At 39.2% G+C, this 26,812-nt stretch overlaps 1 non-coding gene across 1 annotated transcript; it reads right to left on the bottom strand.

Moving 5' to 3' along the window:
• Positions 1–9,811: 9,811 nt before the first annotated feature.
• Positions 9,812–9,883, bottom strand: TRNAC-GCA (transfer RNA cysteine (anticodon GCA)). The gene has a single exon. It is a non-coding gene; the product is annotated as a tRNA-Cys (tRNA).
• Positions 9,884–26,812: the final 16,929 nt, after the last annotated feature.

The raw sequence follows: 26,812 nt of genomic DNA, 5'->3' as shown, positions 1-26,812 counted from the left end.
TCTGTAGGATAAAGCTAGCACCAGAGCCCCTCCTGAGTGGGATAACCCTTGTCAGCTCTAAGCCTCAGCCTTGCGAGCTGCGGCATCTGTATCCCAAGGTGATTGTCCACATGCTCGATGTTTATCAGCGACTGAGAGTAAATTACAGAAAGCAGTACCACCTAGAGTGATTAGACGCTGGGCTAGGCTGAAAAATGAATATGGATTTGAAGTCATTTTTTTGAGTGTGCTTTTTGAGCTATTTCTTACCTCTGTCCGTCCAGAAGCAATCCAGCAGTGCCTACCAGCACCTGAGGTGCCCTGGAGGACACAAAAATCCATAAGATACAGCCCCTGACTTCAAGGAGTTGAAAAATTGCATAAGAGTATGAGGTGAGCTTATAAGTCATCATAATAAAAGGTAGGGAAAGGTTGAAAATACTATTACAATGTAGTGTTACAGATGTTCAAAAAAGGAAAAATTTTATTAAGTCAAGAAGAAAAAAGTCTTCCTGGAAAAGCTTCATTAGTTCATTGGATGTGTGTGTAAAATCAAACTAAATATCATACTTTGTTTGCATATGGCCCTTCTCCATGGTCCTTTCCAGGCCCAAATGTTCACACTTTAATGCTACCTGCCTGATTGTTGTAGGTCTCTTGAGTTGCAGATGGCTGCTGGAATTCATTTCCTCAAAGTTCCTGTGGCCTAGTGTGCAGAAGTCTGGTGCCATGGGGAAGATGAAAGGGCGTAACAGTTACACTTTGGTTGTGAGACACAGAAACCCCAAAGTAATGGCTTAAGCAGGAGGGAGGTTTATTTCCTCTTAGGTAAACAGTCAGGAGATAATCCATCTAAGCCTGAACTTGTGACTCTTTGTGTCAAGCTACTCCGCTGTCTTCAACACATGGCTTTCTTCTCATGGTCTAATACGGCTGCTTAAGCCTCCAGGATCATAACTGCATTCTAGAGGGAGGAGAAAGGTGAAGAGAAGAAATGGAACACAGGCCTTCCCTTTAAGGATGTTTCCTAGAGGTTGCCTGTGCAACTCCTAGGCTTCCCAGGTGGCGCTAGTGGTAAAGAACTCGCCCGCCTATACAGGAAACCTAACAGGCGGGGGTTTGATCCCTGGGTCAGGAAAATCCCCTGGAGGAAGGCATGGCAACGCACTCCAGTATTCTTGCCTGGAGAATCCCATGGACTGAGGAGCCTGGTGAGCTACAGTCCATGGGGTCACAAAGAGGACATAACTGAAGCGACTTAGCAGGCACTCATGCATGCAATTTCTGTTTCTCTCACATGGGCAGAACTTAGGCATATGGCCACACGTCTAGCTAAAAGACAGGCTTGGAAATCTTGTCTTTATTCTAGCACTTAAGTACTCAGCTAAAAACCAGGGGTTTTACCACTAAACAGAAAGCAGGGAAGAGATATGGGGAGAGATATCAGCCTCTGTCATGGAGGTTACTGCAAACACGTATGCATCCCTGAGCTGGCAGGATGTACCAGTGCTATGATGGAGGCCTGATCCAATGCTATGGGAGGATGGGGGAGAGGGACCTAGGGGCCTTAGGGAGGAGATCCTAAAGGAGCTGGCATTCTGCTCCTTTGGATACAGGGAAATTGGATACAGGCCTTTCTGAGTAGAGGGGATGGCTTTAAATAAAATCAAGGAAACATAGAAGTTTCTTTTTGGTTAAGGAAAGACAGGTGGTCCACTGTTGCTGTTTTCAAAATATCAGGGGTCAGCCAAGGCTGAGGGCCAGGGAAGTAGTAGAAGAAAAGGCTGGACGTGTATATTGGAGCCAAATCTCATAGTCTTGATCATCAGTTAAAAAGTTTAAGCTGATTTTGTACTGCATGTAGCAGAAACCTCTAATTGCCTTTCGGTGTACTTACTTCTCATCCTAAAATTGACTGCATTATGGCAGACACTTCATATTCAGCTATTGTTGCGCTTGGCCTCTGCTGACCTCGATCATCTTTCATGGTGTTCTTCAACTTGATCCTGAGCCTCATTATTCGTTTTCATTCAGAGCAATCATTACTGAATATTTGAATTTAAAATGAGAGATAAAACCTGTTTTCCACCTTAATGACATGATCTTCTTGGTTGTTTCCTGCTATAAAATGTCTATAATCATACTTCTCTAAGAGGAATGCTTTCTGACTCAGTTTCAGCTGATGATGCAGGAGTAGAGGCTGAGTACAAAGCAATAAGTACCACATAAAGCTTTTATGCCAAAGCAAGAAGCTAGACCATGTATGCAGCCTTCCAGAAAATAGTTCACGAACCTTAGCTCATTGCTCACCTTGAAGGGCTGACATGCAAAAGACCAGGAAAAAGCCTGTCTGAAGAAAGTGTTGGAATGCTGGAGTGTTGGGCACCACTTGGAAGCCTTCCATATGCCCCTGGTGTTTGTGGGGGCAGTGGACCACTCAATGGTAAACCAATCCACTAAATATGTTTAAAGAAGCTACAGGGATAAGTGGTTTTCTGCTCCGATCTGAAAGCGTCTGGCCTATTCAATGTAATGCTTCCAGTTCTCTGATATTTTTTCATTCATTTTGTTTATTTTCAGTTTCCTCCTTGTCCCCAATAGCCATGATGGCAGAGATTTTGTATGTTTCACACAACATGTGAAAACACAGTATAGTAAGTATTCAATAAGTATTTGTTGAATGAATGAGAGAAATGCATACACAATCATCATTACAATGTAATTCAGTTTTGAGAATCATATCTGGGCGATGGCAAATATAGATGTTTGGGGTACAACTGAGTCCTATTTAAATTGACTTCAAGTGGAAGGTGTCTTTAAGAAGGTAGAAGGAGCTAAGAAAGCAGAAGGAGCTAAGAGGACAGAAGGAGCTGTGACGAGTGGGAGCCCATATTTAGGGAGGCTTCTTGCCCCCAGTAGAGCATTTGCATGAGGTTAGAGGTCAAGAGTAATCCATGGGTGCTGTCAAGTGTAAAACAGAATAGCTTGGTTTTTTCTTTTTGCCAATCTGTGAGGCTTTTAATGCGACATCACAACTATGGTTATTTTCAGAGCTTGACCAGACTTAAAGGCTCTGAAGATGTTTGAGACTATTATGTATAGCTTTTCTTGAACTTCCCAAGTAAAGATAGTTTCACATACTTTCATCAAAGGTACATGGCTAGAACATACCCAGACTGAGTGGTGGGAGGCTTCTAGTTACGTATTTCCTTAGCACAAGCAAAGTAGAGAGTCTTTAAAGAGTTTTAGTATTACAAATATCAGATATGCAATGTTTGAATAGCAGTGGAATTAAACAGTGAACAAATGCATTTCAGCCCCAGGCTGTTATTACTGTTTTCTAAAAATGTTAAGACTAAAACAGCACCACTTGGCATAAGCAACAGAGTGATTCCCTCCTAAACTTTTGTTTCAGGTCCCAGGGGTTATTAATAGTAATCATTTAGCCTGATTCATCCCTGCTATCTTTTCATCATTTAAGTTATTTTTAACAGCTTTCTTGAGTTTACTGATATATAGTACAGTAGGCATCACACAAAGTGTATAATTTGATAAGCTTGGACATCACCAGCATCAAGATGGTGAGCAAGCTCATCATCCCCAAATGTTTACCTGTTTTCCTCTCTGCTTCCGCCCTCTCGCTCCTCTTTGTGTTACCTGATCCCCCAGGCAATGACTGACCTGCTTTCTGTCTCTGTAGATTAGTTTGTATTTTCTAGAATTTTATATTAATGAAATTATACTGAATGTACTCTTTTGTATCTGGATTCTTCCACTCAGTATAATTATGTAGAGATTTATATATATGTTATGTATGTCAACAGTTCATTCCTCTATACTACTGGGTTAGCATTCCATTATATAGATATATTTCATCATTTTTCCATTCAACTATTGATAGACATCTGGGGTGCAACCAGTTTTTTTGACTACTGCAAAAGAAGTTGCTATATACATTTGCATATGAGCGTGTGGACATACCATTGTGTTTCTCTTAGGTACGTATCTAGGAGCATAATGAATGGCTCATATGGTAGATGTATGCTTAAATTTTAAGAAACTGTCAATCTGTTTTCCAAAGTGGTTGTACTATTTCATATTCTCACTACCAAGATATGAAGAAAGTTTCAGTTCCTCCACATTTCTCACCAACTCTTTTTATTTTCAGTCATCCTAATAGAGATGTGTAGTAGTATAAATATCTCACTGTGGTTTTCAGTTTCTCTTCCCTAGTGACTAAAGATATTGAACATCTTTTCATGTGCTCATTTGCAAACCATGTATGTTTGAAGAAGTGAAGTTATTTGTCCAAATCTTTTGCCTATTTATGTTTTTTTATTGAATTACTTATATTCTATAGGTAAGTCTTCTATTAAATATATGATTTACAGACGTTTTCTCCCAGCCTTTGACTTGTTTTCTCACTTTTTTAGCAGGATCTTTTGAAGAGCAGAAGTTTGCAGTAAATTTAACTTCCTATTTGTCAATTTGCTGTTTTATGGATCATGCTTTTATTGTATTCTTTTTTTGGGGAATTACAATTTTATATATATTAGGCTGCTTGAAGTTGTCCTACAGTTTGCTGATTTTTTTAACCTTTTTTTCTATGAATGTTTCCCTATGGCTAGTAATAATTGGCATATCTTTAAGTTCACTAATCTTAAAAAATTAAGCTTAATTTTAAAATTTCAATTAGTGTGTTTTTTCACTTCAGACATTGTAGCTTTCATCTCCTGAAGTTCAATTTTGACGATGTATGTGTATGTAGCAAGGAAGGTTGGGATGGATGGCCTGAAGAAAAAGGATATCTAGAATGGAAAGACACAAACTTGAGATATTTAAGAATCATCTGGAGAATCCATTAAATTGTAAACTTGTAGGGACTGTAGACTTCTATGGACTGCTCACAGAGTTATCTTAATAGAGAGAGCTGGAGGTGGCCCAGGAATCTGCATTTAGTAGGAATCTCAAATAATTCTGTTGCCAGAGAGCCATAGCCCATGTGGGAACACTGATCTTGACCTAACACTAGGTCAGGTGCCATGAAAATACATATGAGAAAAAAGGTTTTGTGATCTAAACTGACAATTTTTGGCACAATTGTCAGTTTGTACTTGGGAGTGTTTCTGATCCATTTCTACTAAATAAACAAGTGAAAAAATGGATGCCTGGATGAAAATGAATGAACTGATGTAAATCTCGTTTTCTGTGTTCATAAATTGATGAGACATTTATAATAACCATATTAACTATTGATCTATATATAATTAGTACCATCATCCATTATATTGGCTTTCTAAGAACATATTAACTTAGGACCTAGTAATCTATTTATACTATAAAACAACTTAGCAAATCCTTTGCAAAATAGTATAAGTGCAAATTCTAATCCAATACCAGGAACATACTCATAGATTTGGGGTTAGGAATGTAGGAAATATTGAAGCTTCCCTGGGTCTATGAGTGTCTGAATAATAAAAGAAAACCACCAGTTAAAGGAAAATTTTACATCTATAGTCAGATGTAATCATATGATATATCCTTATGATATGTCTTATTTCCTTAAGCATTTATTTTTGATGTATGACAAATAATATGGGCTTCTCAGATGGCTCAGGGTTAAGAATCCACTTGCCAATGAAAGAGACACAGGAGACACCGATTCTATTCCCTAGGTTGGGAAGATCCCTGGAGGAGGAAACGGCAACCCACTCAGGTATTCTTGCTTGAAAAATCCCATGGACAGAGGAGCCTGGCAGGCTACAGTCTGTGGGGTCCCAGTCAGACACGACTGAGCACGCAAGCACACAACCAATAATACACAATTGACACAGTATAAATATGTTAAGGACGTTCACTTTACATTGACCATTCGATGTATCATGGCAAATAAAATCTGAGCAGAGAAACATTTCTTGGTTACAGATAGATTTTATTTCCTTCCACAGCTTGGAATAGTCAATAAATTAATAATTAATTTAGTCCTACAAAAAATTCTTTCATTATCAAATCTGTTTCACTAAGAGACTATTCTGTCTCTGACAGTTCATTTGAGGCTGTCAGTACATGAGAGCATGGGTTTGAATTTCATAAGTGAATCTCATAAAAGAGCTTTAAATTAACTCAGTACTGTAGAGACAATGGATTTTAAATTAATGAATGTTTAATTTTTTTTTTTTTACCATTGAGATGCCTAAGCAAAACTCTTATTTAGAAATATGATAGCTGCCTCTCTCAGGTGATGAAATTAAGAACTTTTAAATCTATAGCTACCCCTCTCACACATAGACACAGGCACACACATCACTGACAGTGTGTCACTGGCTAAAATACAGTGATTAAACATGGTTCAAGCCAAAGCAATGGGCTTCCAGGCTGGCTCAGGGGTAAAGAGCCAGCCTGCCAATGCAAGAGACCTGGGTTCCATCCCTGGTTTGGGAAGATCTCCAGGAGAAGGAAATGGCAACCACACCAATATTCTTGCTGGGGAAACCCCATGGACAGAGGAGCCTGGCCGGCTACAGTCCATAGTGTTGCAAAAACATCAGACACTACTTAGCAACTAAACAACAACAACAAGCAAAGCAGGCCATCCATCCATCTGGAATACCTGCCAAATTTCTAAGGAAGAGCTTCTCCATTGACCATAAAGAATATTCTGGTCCTTGCTTTCAATACTGAACCAATGAGTCATTTTCAAGACCCAGAAAAGGGAGACAAAGAAAGCTATGGGGAGGCTTAATTCCTAATGAATGTCCTTATCACTTTTCCCCACCAACATTCTCTCCTTGTGATACATCTGTCAAGCTGGGTTAGTGGATAACATCTCCTTAAGTACATGCTTTAGCTAAGGCTTCCTCTATTTTTGATTCCTTCCAAACTCCATTTATATGCTAACCCACTCCAGTGTTCTTGCCTGGCGAATCCTAGGGATGGGGGAGCCTGGTGGGCTGCCATCTATGGGGTCGCACAGAGTCGGACACAACTGAATTGACTTAGCAGCAGTAGCTGCTAGAAGTTTTGTTCAATCTTATTTCTTTAACTTCCTCAGTTCAGTTCAGTTCAGTCGCTCAGTCATGTCCGACTCTTTGCAACCCCATGAATCACAGCACGCCAGGCCTCCCTGTCCATCACCAATTCTCAGAGTTCACTCAGACTCACGTCCATCAAGTTGGTGATGCCATCCAGCCATCTCATCCTCTGTTGCCCCCTTCTCATCCTGCCCCCAATCCCTCCCAGCATCAAAGTCTTTTCCAATGAGTCAACTCTTCACATAAGGTGGCCAAAGTACTGGAGTTTCAGCTTTAGCATCATTCCTTCCAAAGCAATCCCAGGGCTGATCTCCTTCAGAATGGACTGGTTGGATCTCCTTTCAGTCCAAGGGACTCTCAAGAGTCTTCTCCAACACCACAGTTCAAAAACATCAATTCTTCAGTGCTCAGCTTTCTTCACAGTCCAACTCTCACATCCATACATGACCACAGGAAAAACCATAGCCTTGACTAGACGGACCTTTGTTGGCAAAGTAATGTCTCTGCTTTTGAATATGCTATCTAGGTTGGTCATAACTTTCCTTCCAAGGAGTAAGCGTCTTAATTTCATGGCTGCAGTCACCATCTGCAGTGATTTTGGAGCCCAGAAAAATAAAGTCTGACACTGTTTCCACTGTTTCCCCATCTATTTCTCATGAAATGATGGGACCAGATGCCATGATCTTCGTTTTCTGAATGTTGAGCTTTAAGCCAACTTTTTCACTCTCCACTTTCACTTTCATCAAGAGGCTTTTTAGTTCCTCTTCACTTTCTGCCATAAGGGTGGTGTCATCTGCATATCTGAGGTTACTGATATTTCTCCCGGCAATCTTGATTCCAGCTTGTGTTTCTTCCAGCCCAGCGTTTCTCATGATGTACTCTGCATATAAGTTGAATAAGCAGGGTGAAAATATACAGCCTTGACTTACTCCTTTTTCTATTTGGAACCAGTCTGTTGTTCCATGTCCAGTTCTAACTGTTGCTTCCTGACCTGCATATAGGTTTCTCAATAGGCAGGTCAGGTGATCTGGTATTCCCATCTCTTTCAGAATTTTCCAGTTTGTGGTGATCCACACAGTCAAAGACTTTGGCATAGTCAATAAAGCAGAAATAGATGTTTTTCTGGAACTCTCTTGCTTTTTTGATGATCCAAAGGATGTTGGCAATTTGATCTCTGGTTCCTCTGTCTTTTCTAAAACCAGCTTGAGCATCTGTAAGTTCTTGGTTCATGTACTGTTGAAGCCTGGCTTGGAGAATTTTGAGCATTATTTTAATAGCATGTTAGATGAGTGTAATTGTGTGGTAGTTTTGCATTCCAGTCCCCTATGATGAAAAGGGCATCTTTTTTGGGTGTTAGTTCTGAAAGGTCTTAGAGGTCTTCATAGAACTGTTCAACTTCAGCTTCTTCAGCATTACTGGTCGGGGCATAGACTTGGATCACTGTGATATTGAATGGTTTGCCTTGGAAATGAACAGAGATCATTCTGTTGTTTTTGAGATTCTGTCCGCGTACTGCTTTTTGGACTCTTTTGTTGGCCATGATGGCTACCCCGTTTCTTCTAATGGATTCTTGCCCATAGTAGTAGATAGGATGGTCATCTGAGTTAAATTCACCCATTCCCATCTATTTTAGGTTGCTGATTCCTAAAATGTCAACGTTCACTCTTGCCATCTCCTGTTCGACCACTTCCAATTTGCCTTGATTCATAGACCTAACATTCCAGGTCCCTATGCAATATTGCTCTTTACAGCATCAGACCTTGCTTCCGTTACCAGTCACATCCACAACTGGATGTTCTTTTTGCTTTGGTTCCATCTCTTCATTCTTTCTGGGGTTATTTCTCCACTGATCTCCAATAGCATGTTGGGCACCTACCGACCTGGGGAGTTCATCTTTCAGTGTCCTATCTTTTTGCCTTTTCATATTGTTCATGGGGTTCTCAAGGCAAGAATACTTAAGTGGTTTGCCATTCTCTTCTCCAGTGGACCGCATTCTGTCAGAACTCTCCACCTTGACCTGTCTGTCTTGGGTGGCTCTACCTGGCATGGCTCAGTTTCATTAAGTTAGACAAGGCTGTGGTCTATGTGATTAGGCTGTGTGGTTTCTGTCTGTCTGTCCTCTGATCCCCTCTCTCAGCACCTGCCATCTTACTGGGGCTTCTCTGTCCATGGTTGAGAACAATTCTTTTAGGTCTACATTAGAGAGGCAAGTTCAGGTAACACTCCTTACTGTTTCCTTTCAATTGTGCCCTAAATTGCATTTTCTCATTTGTAATAGAGCCAGCACCATCTGCATGAAATAAGTTAAAAGCAGATTACATATATATATATATATATATCACATAATACACATAGTATATATATATATATGTATATATTAATATACACACATACGTGTGTGTGTGTGTGTGTAGGGACTTCCCTGGTGGTCCTGTGACTGGGACTTTTGCTGTCAATGAAGAGGGCCTGGGTTTGATCCCTGGTTGGAGAACTGGAACCCATATGCTGCAACTAAGAGTTTGCCTGCCACAACTAAAGATCCTGCATGCCTCAGATGAAAATCCTTCATGTCACAGCTAAAGATCCTGCATGCTACAACTAAGACCTGGCACAGCCAAATAAATAAATAAATATTAAATATATATGTATTTGTATATATGCAGTAAAAATGAAAGTGAAGTCGCTCAGTTGTGTCCGACTCTTTGCGACCCCATGGACTGTGGCCTACCAGGCTCCTCCATCCATGATATTCTCCAGGCAAGAATATTGGAGTGGGTTGCCATTTCCTTCTCCAGGGGATCTTCCCAACCCAGGGATCGAACCTGGGTCTCCCGCATTGCAGGCAGACGCTTTAACCTCTGAGCCACCAGGGAAGCATATATATATATATATATATATATATATAGAGAGAGAGAGAGAGAGAGAGAGAGAGAGAGAGAGAGAGGCATATTTTCAAAGGTTTATCACAGTGAGGAAATGAGAAGCAAGAGGAGCAAGTGCAGCTATGCACACATATGTAACTCCAGGGAATGCTGAGAACTGTGGTGAACTGAGAGCTGTACACTACTCATGACACCGTCTCCTGCTTTCCTCTTATTGTCGCCATGTGAGAATTTGAGCTCAATGTTGCTGAACATTCTAATTTTTCAGGAGAAACCACAAGATCCTTGTCTGTGTACATGATATATATGAAATGTTTCTACCTTTAAATGTAGATTTGTGATTTATCAGAATAGAGTAAACCTCACATTTGTGGGTTACATGTGGGCTTTAGGCTTCCATACTGCAACCTCTGACTTCCACCTGGCACATAATTATTACTTATTAAATGTTAGTTCTCTAATCATCCCCTATACTTGGAGGCACAAGGTTACCCACTTGGTTTGGGCCCCAGCAGCTTCCCTGGTAATCTCAGAGTTCCTTAAGATGCCTAGGAAAACTTAACTCAATGTTCCTGGATTCTACCTGCATTCCCATGGCCTCTTTGGTGTAGAGAAATAGTTCTTTACTGAAGCTCAGTCAGTGTTTAATTGATCTTTAGATCACTCAATACGCATACCCTTTAGGTACTGCCTAAGGAAAGATTAATTTTCAGCCCCAGGAAAGATTTTAAATGGGAAATTCCAGGCCATGCTAATGTGACTGAGGCTTTACCTTAGAAGTAGCAAATCTGGAGAATTAAAAATGAACCCATTTTGGCAAAACAGCACAGTGGTGCTATTTCTAAATAGCTGATTCTTTTTTTAGCTACAGGGAAGAAATCCAAGTGTATTCTATAAGATTGAACGACACAAATAGAGAGTTCGAGTAGAAAGTTGAGGGCAGCAGTGAAGAGGACTACGCGCAGCATGAAAAGGAATGAGGACGCCAAGCTGCAAAGGAAAGCATATAGTTAAGCAAGACGGACTACAATTAGGGGAAACAAGCAGAAAGGGGACGAAAAGAAACGGTAAGTGAGTCAGTGCCTGTTGCTGTGTAACAAGCCTGATGCTGGGCGCTTGACTTCTACTCCTGCTGGTGCTCCCGACCAGCTGCAAGGAGGGGCCGAAAGGTGAAGCCACTTGTTTGTGGTCACACAGCTAGCAGGTGGCAGAGCTGAGAGAGTTCAAGTACAAAAGTATTGACGTCAGAGCAAAATGGGGCTCTCCAATTGGGCTTGAGAGTGATTCTTAACCTGGGAACAGCCCCTTAGCTCCTTCCCACTACCCAGAAATTATAGGCAAAATGTTGTATTTATGAGCGCCATCATTGTTCTGGGAGAAGGATCTCCAGTTTCAGATAAAATCAGATTAAAAAAAAAAAGATTGAGATCTTCCACCTTAAAGATTTGTGGAGTTTAGTCTAGGAGACTCTCTCCATAGTTCTGTAGAAGTACAGAAAAACAGACTCCAGATACCCAGAAATTTAAAGGAACTGTTTCTCACTCACAAGTACTTCCCAAAGTCTAAGTCATGACAAGTTAACAGCAAAGTTTTACACTAAGTTCATGAAGTGTATTTATCTTTTTAGCCCAATACATGAAGTGAGAAGCCACAAAGGCGATTGAGTTGGTGTGGATAGGAGTGAAGAGATGTAGGCTCTTGTGTAATCCATAAATTCCTGGAATTATGGTTGGATAATACAACTTGCTTCCATTGCCTTATCTTTTAATTGCTTTTGTGAATGCTAACAACTGATCTACCTAACTCAAGGCAAAATAGAGTGGTAGATTTGAGTGAGAAATGCCTTTCTTAAATATCTGTCCTGACCACTTTATTTATTGAATAAAAGAATTGAGTCACTTCCTCGAGCCACTGAGACCAAAACCTAGGTTAGGAAATATGTACAATGCCATTTCCATTGTACCATGCTCTGTCCCATGTCAACACTAGAAAGATGCTTAAGTGAAATGGATTTCAGCCTCATTCATTCATGCAATCAGTCATCAAGCCCCCTTTATTGAAGGTGCTTGAGCTCCTTTGTCCCAGGAAAACTGAAAGGCATTTAATGCACATCTACCATGTGTCAAAACTCTTTTAATTGAAATTTTGAAACAACTTGGGTTGTTCAAGTGGCCACTATCCTCTACCTCAAAGAGGCTTCTAATGTCATTAACTGAGTACCTACTGAATGCAGAAGCACAAAGGGGTGGGAAGAAAGACTTTTTAAAAACATGTAACTCATAGTGACTGCCCATATGTTGTACAAAATTAACAATGGAAAGAATGATATGTAGGAGGATACATCGCATGACCATGTATCTGTGGCCTAACCAGAATGGAGTTAGACCAAACAACACACTGCATGCATGCTCAGTCGCTCAGTCATGTCAGGCTCTTTGAGACCCCATGAACTGCAACCCGCCAGGCTCCTCTGTCCATAGAATTTTCCCAGCAAGAATACTGGAGTGAGTTGCCATTTCCTTCTCCAGGGGAACTTCCCAACCCAGGGACTGGACCCACATCTCCTGCAGCTCCTGAATTGGCAGCAGATTCTTTACCACTGAGCCACCTGGGAAGCCCAAACAACACATTAGAACTTCTCTAAAAATCAACCTTAAGAAAAGAACTCCATGAAACTCTGGTCTGTGTTGAAGATCATTCTTGAAGTCAGCTTCTAAATTCTGTAAGCGGTGAACTCTAAGAGCATTTTGCATGCCTCAGGATGGCATTTAAAAAGAATCCTATCTTGTTCTCCATTCCCAAAATATGATAGGCAACTTTTACCCTGTTATTAGCACAAGATTTTAAAATATCCTACCCTGCATCAGAATGAACCAGAAGTCTGCTTACTTCTAATTTTGTGCATGCTCAGCCTCTGTTGCTTCAGTTCTCTTCAGTTCTCTCTATTAAGGTCCAGGTCAGTGTCCTTCCCTAGATTTTTAGCTTCCCTGAGGATAGGAACTCTGTCTTACCCATCTTGGTATCTGCAGCACCTTACACAGTGCCTGGAATATGGGGAGGCTCCATACCTCCTTAGTAAACTGAACTGAATTGTAAATGCTGAAGAAACAGCAGAGTAAGGGAGTAAAAAGTCCAGAAAAGATAAGATTATTTATCAATAGAGATACTGAGATGTATGGAGACAAAATACTATCCAAAATTGCCTGGTATTAGAACAAATAAAATGCTCAAGTCTATAAAACTAAGTCTCTGCACTTAGATGGCAATGTTTCTAATCGACACAGAAAATCACACATCTGATTTTAGGGTAAAAAGTCTGCCTTTTGAGTTTTTAAATAAGAACGAATATAAATACAGAATACACAATGAGAAAGGAAATGAGACAAAATAATTGATGAACACAGTATCCTACCATAATAATCAACAATGTGTCAATTTCAACTCTCAATGACAGTCCAATCAATGAATCTGTCTTGGCAGATAATTACTTGCTATATCTTAGTCCATAATGTGATCAATAAAGTCAAATGTCCAGTTTAATATTTTACATTTAATGATTACACAATAACAGTCAGCATAATATATGTTGAGGGAGATTAATGGAAGGATTAGACATGGTGCCAATACTTTTTTTCCTTTTAATTAGTGAAACCCTAATCAGGAGTTCAAAATATGCTGAATTGAAGCCTTTCTTTCTTAACACTCTGCTAAACAGCTGAAATTATGTTCAGAGATTTGGTTATTGAATTTCTAATTATCTAGCAATTCAAATGATTCATGAAATTATCTGAGGCTTGTCCATCCATCTAGTTGGTGAACTGGCTCGGTGAACCCAATTGTCTGTGCCTTTTCATTAGGAGACAGCGTTCATCTCCCGCTAACCCAGGAGGAAAAGGAGCCTTATGCCAGGCCTCTGGTCTGGCTGTACTATTGACCAGGTGGTGATGTTCCCAGGGGAATTGTGGGCTGACCTTTCTTGTGGTCAGGTTCCTCTGAGCCCTGCTTGCCCTTGCTCACTTGTCATGAACTTGGCTTCACGAAAAATTCACCACAAATCAATTTTGTCAGTTTCCATTATTTTATTGTTCACCAGGGAGTAGCCCAGACAGGCACTGAATAATTCATGATGGCGGTGGTGTTGATCCTATTTTCTGGGTAAGAAAAATCTAAAGCTCCAGAAGGCCTCAGTCAGTGAGTCAATCCCAAGGCATTGGTGTGCCTGCTTAGCACATGCTATGGGGTAGGGTAAGTTTAAATGGCCTGTGCTACTAAGAAACCAACCTTTCTCACTGGTAACTATGTGAGCCACTTACATATCAGTTGGCGTCAAAGAGGAGAGTTGCAAGATTTGAATTTAAGGTAAAAAGTATATGCTGCTGCTAAGTCACTTCAGTCGTGTCCGACTCTGTGCGACCCCATAGACGGCAGCCCACCAGGCTCCCCCATCCCTGGGATTCTCAAGGCAAGAACACTGGAGTGGGTTGCCATTTCCTTCTCCAGTGCATGAAAGTGAAAAGTGAAAGAGAAGTAGCTCAGTCGTGTCCAACTCTAGCGACTCCATGGACTGCAGCCCACCAGGCTCCTCCATCCATGGGATTTTCCAGGCAAGCGTACAGGAGTGGGGTGCCATTGCCTTCTCAGACTAATCATGGGGAAAATGCAAATCAAAACCACAATGCATATCACCTCACATCTGTTACAATGTCTGCAACAACAAAATAAAAGGTAACAAGTGTTGGCAAGCATGTGGAAGAAGGGGAATCCTTGTACACTGCTGGTGGAATTGTAAAGTGGTGGAGCCACCAGGAAAAACAGTATGGAGGTTCCTCAAAAACTAAAAATAGAACTACCATAATCTCTCTTCTGAGTATACACCCAAAGCAAATGAAATTAGTTATCTCCAAGATACCGAGGGACTCCCTTGTTAATTATAGCATTATTCAGAGTAGCCAAGATCCGGGAACAATTAAAGTATCCATCATGGATGGATGGACAAAGAAATTGTACATACAGTGGAATTTTATTCAGCCTTAGAAAACAAGATCTTGCCATTTGTGACAATGTGAATAAACCTGGAGGACATTATGCTAAGTGGAATAAGCCAGAAACAGAAAGAAAAAGCTGATCTTCTACCTGTGGAATCTAACAAAGTCAAATATATTGAATCAGAGGACAACAGTGGTTACCAGGGATGGGGAGGCAGGGAAAATGGGGAGATGTTAGTTAAGGGTACAAAGTTGAGTTATGTAGGATAAAAAAGCCCAGATATCTCATATATAGTATGTTGACTATAGCTAATAATACTGTATTGAATCCTGGAAATTTGATAGGAGAATAGATTTCAGGTATTCTTATCAGATGAAAAAATAGTACCTGTGTGAGGAGATCATACGTTAATTAGCTTGACTACTGAAATATTTTCACTACATATATGTAACAAATCATCCTGTGTTACACCTTGCTGTTGTTTAGTCGCTAGGTCATGTCTGACTCTTTTGTGATCCTGTGGACTGTAGCCAACCAAGCTCTTCTGTCTATGGGATTTCCCAGGCAAGAACACTGGAGTGGGTTGCCATTTCCTTTTACAGGTGATCTTCCCAGCTCAAGGATCAAACCCACATCTTCTGCTTGGCAGGCAAATTCTTTACCACTGAGCCACCAGGGAAGTCTGTGTTACACCATAAATACATATCATTTTTATTTTTTTTAAATAGACATAGAGAAAAAGAAAGTAACATAGTAAACAAAGATTGAGAGCAAATAGAGTGGGATGGTGTTGAGGGGCAGATTGCCAACTTTTGGGGAAAGTCTGATAACTTACTCCAGTTTTAATCAGATGCATTAAGTACATTTTCCCCTCCATGTCTGCATAGATATGAATAAACACTAATAAAATTTGTGACTTTATCTTTTATATTTCATTTGTGTGTGTGTTGCAAAATACATATAACAAAATTTTCTATCCTAACCATTTTTATGTGTACAGTTCAGTAATGTTAAGTACATTCATTTTATTGTGGAATGATTACCACCATTCATCTCCAGAACTTTCACCTTGCAAAGCTGAAACTCTGTCATTAAACAATAATTCCCCATTCCCCCTTCACTCCAGCCCCTGGAAGTTTACTATTTTCTTCTTGTCTCTATGAATTTGATTACTCTAGGTATCTCATATAAATAGAACCGTGAAATATTTATCTTTTTGTGATTGGCTTATTTCACTTACCATAATATCCTCAAGATTCATGCACATTTTTTGTAGCATGTGTTAGAATTTCCTTCCTTTTTACAGATGAATTATATTCCATTGTATGTATATACAGTTGACCCTTGAACAACATGGATTTGAACTGCATATGTCCACTTATACTTGGATTTTTAAATCTAAATACAAACTACAGTATATAATCTGCAGTTCGTTGAATATACAGATGCAAGATTACACATATGGAGGGCCAACTGTAAGATTATACCATGGCTTTTTGTCATTGAGGGAGGTTGGTGGCCCTAAGTCCTGCATTGTGCAAGGGTCAACTATACCATATTTTGCTTATCCATTCATCCATCAACAAACACTTGGGTTGCTTTCTCCTTTAGGATGTTATGGATAATGTTATATGAACAGGGGTGGGCAAATATCTCTTTGAGACCTTGCTTTCAATTCTTTTGGGTACATACCTGGAAGTGGAATTGCTAGATCATATGGTAATTCTATTTTTAATTTTTTAAGGAACCACCATAACATCTATGCTATTTTACATTTCTACCAACAATACATGAGTTCCAGTTTCTCTATATCTTTACCAACACCTGTTATTTTCCACTAAAAAAAGTCATCCTAATGGGTTTGGGGTGGTATCTCATTATAGTTTTGATTTGCATGATTAGTGATAATGAGCATCTTTTCATGTGCTTGTTGGCCGTTTTTATGTCTTCATGGAGAAATGTCTGTTCAAATCCTTTACCCATTCTTGAACTGGGTTTTGTGTGGTTGAGTTTTAGGAGTTTCCCGTATGTTCTAGATGTTAATCCCTTATCAGATGCATGATTTAAAATATTTTACCCCATTTTGTGGGTTTCCTTATTACTCTGTTGATAGTGTTTTTTATGCACAGATCTATTAAATTTTCATGAAGTTCAATTTGTCTATTTTTTTCTTTTATTGCCTGTAACTTCAGTGTCATATCCAAGAAATCATTTACAAATCCAATGTTGTCCTCCCTTTATTATCTGAACTCTTCATTTGGAGATAATGGAGAGTCACATGCAGTTGTAAGACATAATACAGAAAGATCTAGAGTTTTCCTCCAGTGATAACATCTTGCAAAACTATAATACAATACATAACCAAGATATTGATATTGATACAACAAAGTTACAGAGCGTTTCCACATCTGTAAAGATCTCTCTTGGTACCTTTTTTATTGTCACACCCATTTTCTTCCCACCCCAACTCCTCCTTAATCCCTGCTGCTGCTGCTGCTGCTGCTGCTGCTGCTGCTAAGTTGCTTCAGTCATGTCCGACTCTGTGCGACCCCATAGACAGCAGCTCACCAGGCTCCACCATCCCTGGGATTCTCCAGGCAAGAACACTGGAGTGGGTTGCCATTTCCTTCTCCAATGCATGAAAGTGAAAAGTGAAAGTAAAGTTGCTTGGTCGTGTCCGACCCTCAGCGATCCCATGGACTGCAGCCTTCCAGGCTCCTCCGTCCATGGGATTTCCCAGGCAAGAGTACTGGAGTGGGGTGCCATTGCCTTCTCCGTCCTTAATCCCTGGCAACCACTAATTAGTTCTCCATTTCTATAGTAGTTTTGTCCTTCGAAGAAGTTTATATAAATGAAATCATACAATGTATAACTTTTGAAATTGACTTATTTTCACTCAGCATGATTCTCTGAAGATCTCTTCAGGCTGTTGTTTGTATCATTGGTCTGCTCCTTTTTATTGCTGAGTAGTATTCCCTGGTATAGATGTGTTGGAGTTTATTTAATCATTCACCCCCTGAAGGACATCGAGTGATTTCCAATTTGAGGCTATGAAGTGTATGACTACTATAAACATTCACATGCAGACTTGTGTGAATACAAGCTTTCATTTCTCTGTGATAAATGACAAGGAACACAATAGCTGAATCATTTGCTTGTTGCATGTTTAACTTTTTTAGAAACTGCTAAATACTTTCCTGGAAGACTGTATCAGTTTACCTTCTAACCAACAATTTGTGAATAATACAGTTTGTCTCCATATTGGGTTTTCACCAACAACTGGTGAAAATTTTTTCATTATTTTTTCTTGCAGCCATTCAGATAGGTGTGTAGTGATAATGTCTCATTACGATTTGAGCTTCCATTTTCCAAATGACTAATGATGCCCAACATTTTTTATGTGCTTATTTACCATCTACATATGATCTTCATTGAAATGTCTGTGTGTGTTTTGAGTTTTGAGCATACTTTATTCTAGATATTAGTTTTTGTTGGGAGATGTGGTCTGCTAATGTTTTCTACTCATGTGTGCTTGTCATTCTCTTAACAGGGTATTCCATAGAGCAAACATTTTTAATTTTAATAAAATTGAAATTTATCATTTCCTTTTATAGATTTTGCCTATGGCCTAAGTCTAAGAACTTGTTGCCGGGCCCTAGATACTGAATATTTTCTCCTATCTTTTTTTGAAAAATTTTGTAGTTTCAAATTTTACTTTAAAATCTGTGATTCATTTTGAGTTAATTCTTGTATAAGATTTGAGAACTAAGGTTGAGGATTCTTTTGTCCTATTTATGTCTAGTTGCTGCGGTACCATATTTTGAAGATTATCCTTCCATTGAATTGCTTTTGTACCTTTATCAAATATCAATGGGCATATTTTTGCAAGTAAGTCTATTTTAGGTTCTCTCATCTGTCCCACTGATCTGTGTCTATCTCTCTGCCGAAACCATGAAGTTGGTTACCTTAGCTAAATAATAAGTATTGTAACACACTGATTTCTCATACTTTATTCTTTTTCAAAATTGTTTTAGATATCTCAGCTTCTTTTCCTCTCTAAATACATTTTATAGTAATCATGTCTATCATTCAAAAAAGTCTTGCTGGGGTTGTGATAGAATTGAGTTAAACTGGCATATCATTTGGAGAATTGGCATCTTTACTGTGTTGAGTCTTTCAATTCATGAAAATAGTATACCCCTCCATTTATTTAAAGCTTTACTTTCTTTCATCAGCATTTTATAGTTTATTACAAACTACGTTTTTCAACAATCAAAAATCCAGTTGATTTCACTTTCTGACCAGTATATGGTCATAATCTAACTTAGAAATGAACCTTATTATGGCCAAGCCTAAAATAAATTCCTGTAATGTCTGGTTTACATCTAAGTATTTCATTTTTTTGATTGATTGGAAATGGTGTTGTATTTTTTATTTTGTTGTCCACATGTACACTGCTTATATGTAGATGTTCAGTTTATTTATGTGTGCTTATTTTGTATTATGAAAGTAATGAAGTTATTAGTTCTAGTAGGGTGTTTGTTTGTTTGTTTTTTTTGTAGAGTCCTTGGAATTTTCTATGAAGACAATCATATCACTGCAAATAAAGACAGTTTTATTTCTTCCTTTCTGATATGTATGCCTCTTATTTCCTTTTAGGACCTTATTGCACTGGTTAGAACTTCCAGCACTATGTCCAACAAAAGCTGTGAGACAGGCATTCTTTCCTTGTTCCTAACCTTAGAGGGAAAGAATATAGTCTTTCAACAGTAGGTATGTTAGCTGTATATTTTCGTGGATGCTCTTTGCAATTAAGGAATATCTCCTGTATTCCTATTCTTCTTAGAGTTTTCACCATGAAAGCATATGGAATTTTGTCAAGCAATTTTTTTTTTTTGCTTCAGTTGGTATGATTATGTGCTTTTTAAAAAAACACGTGTTACTATGGTAGATTACATTGATTGATTAAGTATTGAACTAGCTCTATATCCTTGGAATAAGCTCTGTTGGTCATGGGTTTACAGCTTTTTTATTTATATTGCTGAATTCTATTTGCTAATATTTTGTTACAAAAATTTAGTCTATATTCATAAGGGATATTGGTCTATAGTTTTCTTATTTTGTACACCTGTTTATCTGGTTCTGATGTGGGGGTAATGCTGTGTGCTGTGTGCTGTGCTTAGTCACTCAGTCGTGTCCACTCTTTTGAGACTCCATGGTTTGTAGCCTGCTAGACTCCTCTGTCCATGGGATTCTCCAGGCAAGAATACTGGAGTGGGTTGCCATGCCCTCTTCCAGGGGATCCTCCTAACCCTTTCTCTTTCATATTGGGTGAGCTGTGTTTGTATTTGTTTTAGGAGGAATTGCATCATTTCATCTAAGTTGTGAAATTTGTATCTATAGAATTACTCACTGTATACCTTATTATCCTTTTGAAGTCTGCAGGGTCTGTAGTGATAACACCTGTTTCATTGCTAATATTGGTAGTTTGTGTCTTCTGTCCCTTTTCTTCATCAGTCTTGCTAAAGGTTTCTCAATTTCATTGATCTTTTCAAAGCACTTGCTTCATTAAATTTATTTATTTATTGTTTTCAATTTCATCAATTTCTGCTCTTATGTATATTATTTCCTTCTATTTATTTGCATTTACTTTGTTGTTCTTTCTATAGATACTTGAGGTGAGATCTTAGATTACTGATTTGAGACTTTTCCTCTTTTCTTCTGTATGCTTTTTAATGCTATAAATTTCCCTCTCACTACTGTTTTAGCTGTGTCACCCCTCCCCCCCCATATTAATATGTTGTTGTCTTTCATGTAATTCAGTCCAATGTATTTTTATTTAGTATTTGTCTACATTGACTCCCTCAGATCACAACCTGAGGTAAGATGGGGCAGGAAGAAGAGTCGGAGTGAAATGTTGGAATGTAAAATTATTATTTGTTAATTTCCTGTGTATTTCATTCACTTATTCTTCTACCAAATATTAATGGAATGCCTATTGTGCACTAATACTGTTCTAGGGTGTGGGGGAATCTTAAGTTTGGTTCCCTGGGAAACAGAGTTGGAGATGAAGACTTGTGTACAGGAGATTTATTGAAGAGAGCTGTCAGGAACAATATCTTTGAGGAAGCGGGGGAAGCCAGGCTTGGCAGAAGAGGCATTGAGCTGCGATGCAGTCAGCAACTAAGGACTTGGATGAAAGCACAGAGATTGGGGGTGAGGAGAAACTTCAGAGTTATCCTGAATGGAGGCAATGAAGCCAGACCTTTGTATGCTCGAATTGGTCAGTCGTTGGATGAATGCTTGGGCAGAGTAGCTTTATTTAGCTGTGGGAAATTCCAGAAAAGAGACTTGGCTGTGACCTGCCAGCAGGCGGCAATCATAGCAGCTGGGGGAACGGAAGCCTTGTCCTGAGAAAGGGTCTGGATTATACACCCTGGCACCCATATCATGAAGTTACAAATAAATGGACAGGACAGCATTTCTGCTGTCATGGAGTTGGCAGTTGGAATAGGTGAGAAGATATGTGTAACAAATACATGTAAGCAAATTATGATTACCATGGTATGTTTAAAGAAGAGCAGCAAGTTAAAAGTGCCATAGGAACTCATTCAGGGAGCAACCAACTAACCTGGGTGGGTCAGGAAAGACTTCTCTTCAGCAACACAGTTGCTTTGCTCTTTCGAATTTTGAAGAGAAAAATCCATGTCATCACATCTCACAGAGGAGGTAGTGAATTACAAAAGCTTGAATTTGCTTTGAAATATGAGGTCTGTACTTTGCCGAGTAAAGAGAAGTAAATCATGCATTAATGGAGCCGGTATTTTCAGTGAGTTAGTGCCACAGGCTGATCTGGCAAAGAGATAGTAAAGGTGAGCATGCAGGTTATGTGTAATGTGGAAAATAACCTTTTAAACTTTTATGCCCCTCTCTAGGGCAAGAATGCTATTCTTTAAAAGGTTAGTCTACTACCAAAAAAAAAAAAAAAGACTACTTCATGTTTCATTCTAGAATCAATTTTTCTATTAAAAATAAATTGCACTTTAAGTAACCTGTGATATGTTCAGCTAGAGCTAGTGGCTAGATGAAACTTTTATGTCTGTAGTCCTGGTGATTTGGAAGGACTGTTGAACTACTCAGAACAGAATATAAATGTCTCTGATCTTCTGAAACTTGGTTTGCCCCATCTAACCTTAATCCTAGTGGAATTTCACTGCTGTTTGATGGGTCTTAGGCCCCTAGTGGTTGCTTTGTGCCCAGTGTTTTGTGATCATTAGGAAAATCCAGAGCTCTTCTCCTTTTTATCTCCACTGACAGAGGTTCGCTGCCCTTTAGGAGTTAGAGTTCCGAGGGAGAGTCACAGCAACATGAAACAAGAGCACGATTCATGGGCAACATGTAAGCGAGTCTGGGTGTACTACGTAGAGTCCTTGAGGAGCTTAGAAGAATAAAAGAAACCTGGAAATTCTCTTAGAGAAGGCCAGCATGGAGCCAGAATTTGAAGGAGGTGATGGATTAGAAGAGAGAGGCTACTGGGACATTCAAAAGGTCAGGGGTAGCTGAACACAAGCCCAAAGGTGGAAATGACTAAGATGCTGCGGGGTCAAGAGACGCCAAGTCATTCTTCCTTTTGGAAAGCACTTTTCTTTGAGGAAGAACCAAATGGGATAATAAGAGTAGTCAGATTCAGAGAAGTTTGTTATTCAAAATAACAAAGAAACCTATACCTGTGACCTTACTTTCTTAGAATGTATAAAGAGATCAAATAATGTTTGGATAAGAAGATTATTGGCCCTATGAAATGGCAACTTGTATTCTCTCTAGTTAAAAGGGACCATAACGATGTCTGGTCCAAACATCCATCTGAAACATGAATTTCCTTAACAATGAATGGTCCAAACAAATCTTCATTTAGCTGATTTTTGAACAACCCTAATGTTACAAAATTCACTGTCTCCCTTGATTCTTGAAGTAAGGATAAAATGCTAAAATCTATCACCTTGTACCAGATCTGGTGGTCTGCCCAATCAAGCAACACTGAATCAATGAAACCCCTCATTCTAGGCTCCCAGACCATGTGCCTACATTTTAGGCAAAGTCACATCCGTTTTGGGGGTAGAAATATCACAGTGTTAACTAAATTGAGTTTAGTTTCAAAATAAAAGCTTAAGGTTTTACTTTTTATCCTCATAGAGTGATCTTCATACATCTGAGGTTTGTTTGGACTCAAATGAATGACCTTACACTTGTCCCTTTAATATTCTATTGTTTAAAGCCTATTCGTTTTGAAAACTTTGGAACTTTTTTGGTTCAAATTCTTTGAATGAGTTTGCCATTTCTCTTGGCTTGGAATAATTTGCCGAATTGAGGAATAGTTTTCATGGGTTAATTGAAACAGTAATCAGGGTATAGTCGAGGAAAGGACATTTGAGGTAGAAGGAAGAGAGAGAATGTTACATTACTTGCTGACCTAATGCTAAAGCTACAGGTGGTCAAAGGCATATACAGCAGATATACTCCAAAGAGGAAGGTGACTGGAAGGGGTGGGAAAATTGTGGAGAGGTGTGCTTTTCTGCCACAACTCAACAAGAATATAAGAAGAATACAATGACTACCTCTTACTGGGCACTTACTATGTGCCAGGACAGAGCTCAGTGCACGGCATACATTGTGAGGTTACTGTTATCACCACTACCTCAACTTTGGAGGAAATAACAGCTTAGAGTTTGAAACACCTGTCATCCAAGGTGGAGAGGATAGGGATAAGATTCACAGTCAAATTTGTCTGACTCCAAAACATGTACTTATAATTACTGACAGTCATGTGAAACCAGGACCAGAGAACTCTTAGGCGATCTCAGGGAATGTGAGGACCCTTGGTCTATTCATTGTGAGTATTCTGAGGCATGTGAATAGAGGATTCCTATCACTTTGTTTTGGTCTCTGTTTAACTTGTGCTTTTACTAATTAGCTTTCATTAGTAGAATCATTCTACCCTTCACTAGAAGTCCTAACTGTATGATTAGAAATAACTCCAAATCAATTAATTGTGATGATACAAAAGATATTTCATGGGAAGGGTCCTAATGACCAAATTAATCCCAAATAGTTTTTAAAATGACAAAGAAACATAAACCACAAAGAAGTTGGATACCTGAACTGCTTTCCATCCAAGTGAAAGGTATGAATGTTATCTTGGTTCATTGTCATTTTTGAATATTTGGGACCAATTTGGTCATCACTAGGAACTTTCCCATGAAATTATCCTTTGCATCATCACAGTATGGGCTCCCAGGTGGTGATAGTGGTAAAGAACTCACCTGCCAATGCAGGAGACCCAAGAGACACAGGCTCAATCCCTGGGTTAGGAAGATGCCCTGGAGAAGGAAATGGCTACTGACTCCAGTATTCTTGCCTAGAGAGAGGAGTCTTAAAGTCCATAGGGTCTCAAATAATCTGACACAACTGAAGCCATTTAGCATGAAGCATATGAAAAGAGTGGAGTGCCCCAGAGACTCTTTAGAGCCCAGATTTCCTTACTTGGCTGGGTCATGTCTCAGGAGAAGTATTGACCTCAAGAACCCTGTTCTACTGGCTCGATTTGACTTTCCTTTCTGAGTCTTATCAGAGTGTTTTTTGTTAAGGTGACAAATAGCATCTCTTCTGTTTCTAGAGGCTGAGTCCAAGCTATCTTGAGGTTTTAAGTTTGCATTCTTTGATTGACTATGTAGACAAAAAAACAAAACCACCTTATTTGTACGTGGGCAACACTTGCAGAACAGTGTGGTAAAGTGTGATCTGCCTAACATCCCTTTCCTAACACCCCTACCATCTAGACAAGGTGAACTCCCAGCTGCCTTTACCCCTCCTCACTCTTCCATCTTAGTACTCCACCCTATAAGTTCTTACCAGAGACAGACATGTTGAAACAATAAGAAAACTTAGGCTTCAATTTTGCTTCCATTACTTATTGGTTGTGTGATCTTGAACAAATTATCTAATCTCTTTGAGCCTCTTTCCTGATATGTTAAATAAAACGGTAATATCGATCTCTGTGAGCATGTGAAACTAAATGAGATTAATGTAGAGCATCGTATAAGAGAAAGGGATGTGTGGGATTGTGAAATCAACTAACTGTAACAGCAGGTCAGCCTGGGAGACAAGCACAAAAGCTGATGCTGCTGGTCATGATGATAGAGACAATGGTGGTGATGATGATGACAGCTATTTTTGAATATATAACCATGAGCCAGGCATTGGGCTAGACGATTTACATAGACTGTTTTACTGAGTCTTCATAATAGTCCTCTCAGATGAATATTAACTTTATAGCCACCTTTTAGATAAGGAAATGGAAGTTTTAAAGACGTTCAGTAACTTTGACCAAGATAAATTAGCTATTAAATTGTTAAGACCAAACTAATTTGATTCCTGGTTCATTCCAAGAGAATATTGGTCTCCGTCTTAGCTGAAGTCATCAGGGGGCATCAGAAACTTCATCCTAGGAGCCACTGCTTGTTTTCTGTGTTCCCCAACCCCTCCTACTGATCTCTCAGTCCTCTCACCTCAAGATTTATGTATCACAACTTCTATATTTTATGCCCCTACATCTTGAGAACTTTATTTAAAAAAGTGAAAGCATAGTCTCTCAGTCATGTCCGACTCTTTGCGACCCCATGGACTATGCCTACCAAGCTCCTCTGTCCATGGAATTCTCTGGGCAAGAATACTGGAGTGGATTGCCATTTCATTATTCATTTCCTTGAAAATATATGACACACTGAAAATGTAAAACTTACATGTAGAAGACCCTAAGTCCTGTGCTCAGCAATTTTATAACTAGCTGTGTGACCTTAGGCAGGTCAACCTCTTTAAGCCTCAGTTTTTCATTTGCAGAATGACAACCGTATAGCCTCTAGGATTCCTTTCCAGGATACTTTCACTCTTTGAATCTACTTCTACAGTCAAGAACACTTAGTCTTAGCATGTGAAATGACACAGAAATAAGCATCTGAACCAAAGCTGACTGTCCAAGGAACAGATGTTATTTCCATGTTAATTTTAGATATTAATGAAGGGAAGAGGTCAGTTTTCATTCCAATCCCAAAGAAAGGCACTACCAAAGAATGGTAAAACTACCACACAATTGCACTCATTTCATATGCTAGTAAAGTAATGCTCAGAATTCTCCAAGCAAGGCTTCCACAGTACTTGAACAAAGAACTTCCAGATGTTCAAGCTGGATTTAGAAAAGGCAGAGGAACCAGAGATCAAATGGCCAACATCTATTGGATCATTGAAAAAACAAGAGAGTCTCAGAAAAGCATCTACTTCTGCTTTATTGACTATGCCAAAGCCTTTGACTGTATAGATCACAACAAACTGTGGAAAATTCTTCAAGAGATGGGAATACCAGACCACGTTACCTGCCTCCTGAGAAATCTGTATGCAGGTAAAAAAGCAATAGTTAGAATTGGACATGGAACAACAGACTGGTTCCAAATTGGGAAAAGATTATGTCAAGGTTGTATATTGTCACCCTGTTCATTTAACTTCTATGCAGAGTATTACATCATGCAAAATGCCAGGCTGGATGAAGTACAAGCTGGAGTCAAGATTGCCAGGAGAAATATCAATAACCTCAGATATGCAGACGATGCCACCCTTATGGCAGAAAGCAAAGCAGAATTAAATAGCCTCTTGATGAAAGTGAAAGAGGAGAATATAAAAGCTGGCTTAAAACTTAACATTCAAAAAATGAAGATCATGGCATCTGTTCCCATCACTTCATGGCAAATAGATGAGGGAAAAAATGGAAATAGTGATAAACTTTATTTTGGGGGGCTCCTAAATCACTGCAGATGGTGACTGCAGCCATGAAATTAAAAGATGCTTGCTCCTTGGAAGAAAAACTATGAACAACCTGGACAGCAT

Source organism: Bos indicus, chromosome 3, assembly GCF_029378745.1.
Source record: "Bos indicus isolate NIAB-ARS_2022 breed Sahiwal x Tharparkar chromosome 3, NIAB-ARS_B.indTharparkar_mat_pri_1.0, whole genome shotgun sequence".
NCBI classification, from domain to species: domain Eukaryota; kingdom Metazoa; phylum Chordata; class Mammalia; order Artiodactyla; family Bovidae; genus Bos; species Bos indicus.
This window is presented reverse-complemented; position numbering and strand designations above follow the sequence as displayed.